A 4,038-nucleotide genomic window follows, 5' to 3' on the forward strand; every position below is an offset into this window, starting at 1 on the left:
TGGGGAGGCCTGTCCGGCTGGGGAGGCCTTCCGGATGGGGAGGCCTGTCCGGCTGGTGGGAGCCTGTCCGGATGGGGAGGCCTGTCCGGATGGGGAGGCCTGTTCCGGATGGGGAGGCCTGTCCGGAGGGAGGCCTGTCCGGATGGGGAGGCCTGTCCGGATGGGGAGGCCTGTCCGGATGGGGAGGCCTGTCCGCGACTGGAGAGGCCTGTCTGGATGGAGAGCACTGTCTGGATGGAGAGGCCTGTCTAGATCGTGAGCAGCTCCCTGGTTTGCCATCAGCCAACTCAATCCCCAGGGGGCAATAGTGGCTGTCGTTGATACTAACATGGTCCCCTTTATCCACCATAAAGAAGAGCAGCTCCTTGCACTGGTCACACTTTTCAGTAGCTGTCGGCCGGCGAACTGAGAGTCTGGTGCAGGGAAGCGCCGTACCACAGGCCAGGCTGTGGTATCCTCCGCACGCCACCTGGACCACAACGGACAGAAGTCAACGGACTTTATTATATTGCTTTTAAATACTCCATTTTTTTAAATATACAGTATGTATTGTTGAAATGACTGAGATGTATTGTTGAAATGACTGAGATGTATTGTTGAAATGACTGAGATGTATTGTTGAAAGACTGAGTGTATTGTTAAATGACTGAGGTGTATTGTTGAAATGACTGAGGTGTATTGTTGAAATGACTGAGGTGTATTGTTGAAATGACTGAGGTGTATTGTTGAAATGACTGAGGTGTATTGTTGAAATGACTGAGATGTATTGTTGAAATGACTGAGATGTATTGTTAAATGACTGAGGTGTATTGTTGAAATGACTGAGGTGTATTGTTGAAATGACTGAGGTGTATTGGTTGAAATGACTGAGGTGTATTGTTGAAATGACTGAGGTGTATTGTTGAAATGACTGAGATGTATTGTTGAAATGACTGAGATGTATTGTTTAAATGACTGAGGTTATTGTTGAAATGACTGAGATGTATTGTTGAAATGACTGAGATGTATTGTTGAAATGACTGAGATGTATTGTTGAAATGACTGAGGTGTATTGTTGAAATGACTGAGATGTATTGTTGAAATGACTGAGATGTATTGTTGAAATGACTGAGGTGTATTGTTGAAATGACTGAGATGTATTGTTGAAATGACTGAGATGTATTGTTGAAATGAGTGAGATGTATTGTTGAAATGACTGAGATGTATTGTTGAAATGACTGAGATGTATTGTTGAAATGACTGAGGTGTATTGTTTGAAATGACTGAGGTAGTTGTTGAAATGACTAGGTGATTGTTAAATGACTGAGGTGTATTGTTGAAATGACTGAGAAGGTATTGTTTGAAATGACTGAGATGTATTGTTGAAATGCTGAGTTATTGTTGAAATGACTGAGATGTATTGTTGAAATGACTGAGATGTATTGTTGAAATGACTGAGTGTTATTGTTGAAATGACTGAGATGTATTGTTGAAATGACTGAGATGTATGTTGAAATGACTGAGATGTATTGTTGAAATGACTGAGGTGATTGTTGAAATGACGAGGTGTATTGTTGAAATGACTGAGGTGTATTGTTGAAATGACTGAGGTGTATTGTTGAAATGACTGAGGTGTATTGTTGAATGACTGAGGTGTATTGTTTAAATGAGGATGTATGTTTAAATGACTGAGGTGTATTGTTGAAATGACTGAGATGATGTATTGTTGAAATGACTGAGATGTATTGTTGAAATGACTGAGATGTATTGTTGAAATGACTGAGATGTATTGTTGAAATGACTGAGATGTATTGTTGAAATGACTGAGATGTATTGTTGAAATGACTAGATGTATGTTGAAATGACTGAGATGTATTGTTGAAATGACTGAGATGTATTGTTGAAATGACTGAGGTGTATTGTTGAAATGACTGAGATGTATTGTTTGAAATGACTGAGATGTATTGTTGAAATGACTGAGGTGTATTGTTAAAATGACTGAGGTGTATTGTTAAAATGACTGAGGTGTATTGTTGAAATGACTGAGGGTTAGTTGTGAAATGACTGAGGTGTATTGTTGAAATGACTGAATGTATTGGTGAAATGACTGAGATGATGTTGAAATGACTGAGATGTATTGTTGAAATGACTGAGGTGTATTGTTGAAATGACTGAGATATGTATTGTTGAAATGACTGAGAGGTATTGTTGAAATGACTGAGATGTATTGTTGAAATGACTGAGATGTATTGTTGAAATGACTGAGATGTATTGTTGAAATGACTGAGTGTTGTTGTAAATGACTGAGGTGTATTGTTGAAATGACTGAGGTGTATTGTTGAAATGACTGAGTGTTATTGTTAAAATGACTGAGGTGTATTGTTGAAATGACTGAGGTGTATTGTTGAAATGACTGAGGTGTATTGTTGAAATGACTGAGGTGTATTGTTGAAATGACTGAGGTGTATTGTTGAAATGACTGAGATGTATTGTTTGAAATGACTGAGATGATGTATTGTTGAAATGACTGAGATGTATTGTTGAAATGACTGAGATGTATGTTGAATGACTGAGATGTATTGTTGAAATGACTGAGATGTATTGTTTGAAATGACTGAGATGTATTGTTGAAAGACTGAGGTGTATTGTTGAAATGACTGAGATGTATTGTTGAAATGACTGAGATGTATTGTTGAAATGACTGAGATGTATTGTTGAAATGACTGAGATGTATTGTTGAAATGACTGAGATGTATTGTTGAAATGACTGAGGTGTATTGTTGAAATGACTGAGGATGTATTGTTGAAATGACTGAGATGTATTGTTGAAATGACTGAGATGTATTGTTGAAATGACTGAGGTGTATTGTAAAATGACTGAGGTGTATTGTTGAAATGACTGAGATGTATTGTTGAAATGACTGAGATGTATTGTTGAAATGACTGAGATGTATTGTTGAAATGACTGAGGTGTATTGTTAAAATGACTGAGTGTATTGTTGAAATGACTGACGTGTATTGTTGAAATGACTGAGGTGTGTTGTTGACTGAGGTAACTCTAGACGTATGTCTAATAAGAAGCACTCACCTGAACGACGTGCTTCCCAGCCAGGTGCTCCACCTTCTGGGGTCTCCACACAGGGAACACACTGGTGACCAGACCCAGCTGGCAGCCGCTGCCCCAGGCCCACACCTCATGCTGGGCAGACAGAGCCAGAGTGTGCTGCTCCCCACACGTTACCTCCAGGATCCTGATGATCTGTTGGGAGGGACAGAATCACAGTTACCAAGTCCGTTTACATGTACCAAGGGATTTGACCTGGTGAAGCGGTGCTGTCAACGTCTAACAATAATTATAAAACGGGATGTTTGGATTCTGATTGGTTGATAGCATGGATTTATAGCACCACAATCCCACAGCCCAGCCAGTCAATTTATAAACTTCATCTCCCCTGTAAAAAGTATCTAGACATTATTTCCCCAATGCTACTAGGCTAGAATTTGGTTTGGAACAGTTGGGGTTGCTGTCTAAACCTTGCTGTCTGTCTGCCTCTCCGACCAGTTGGTTTGGTGATCTCCACTGTCCCATGCTTATGAATGTAACAAGACAGACAGCTTCTCTGATCCAGGCCAATTCATTTTACTAGGATCATTATAACGGATATACGTATATTCCAACGAAAGTAAGACAAACTAACGTGCACATCGTTTGCTGTCCTTTCAGCTGCTTGACGTGATTGTGTYTTAGCTTTAGTTGGCTAGCTAGCAAAGGAGAAGTAGCTGGCCTGCATAGCTACATGTCAATGTTTTGTTTAGCATAGCAACCATTGCAAATAGAATGGATAGAATGAACGACCAGCCCATTTGGCTAACAACTACAGAATCTCAGAATGAACGACCAGCCCATTTGGCTAACAACTACAGAATCTCAGAATGACAACCAGCCATTTGGCTAACAACTACAGAATCTCAGAATGAAAAGACCAGCCCATTTGGCTACAACTACAGAATCTCAGAATGAACGACCAGCCCATTTGGCTAACAACTACAGAATCTCAG

The sequence above is a fragment of the Salvelinus sp. IW2-2015 genome, unplaced genomic scaffold, assembly GCF_002910315.2.
Source record: "Salvelinus sp. IW2-2015 unplaced genomic scaffold, ASM291031v2 Un_scaffold2450, whole genome shotgun sequence".
NCBI classification, from domain to species: Eukaryota; Metazoa; Chordata; class Actinopteri; order Salmoniformes; family Salmonidae; genus Salvelinus; species Salvelinus sp. IW2-2015.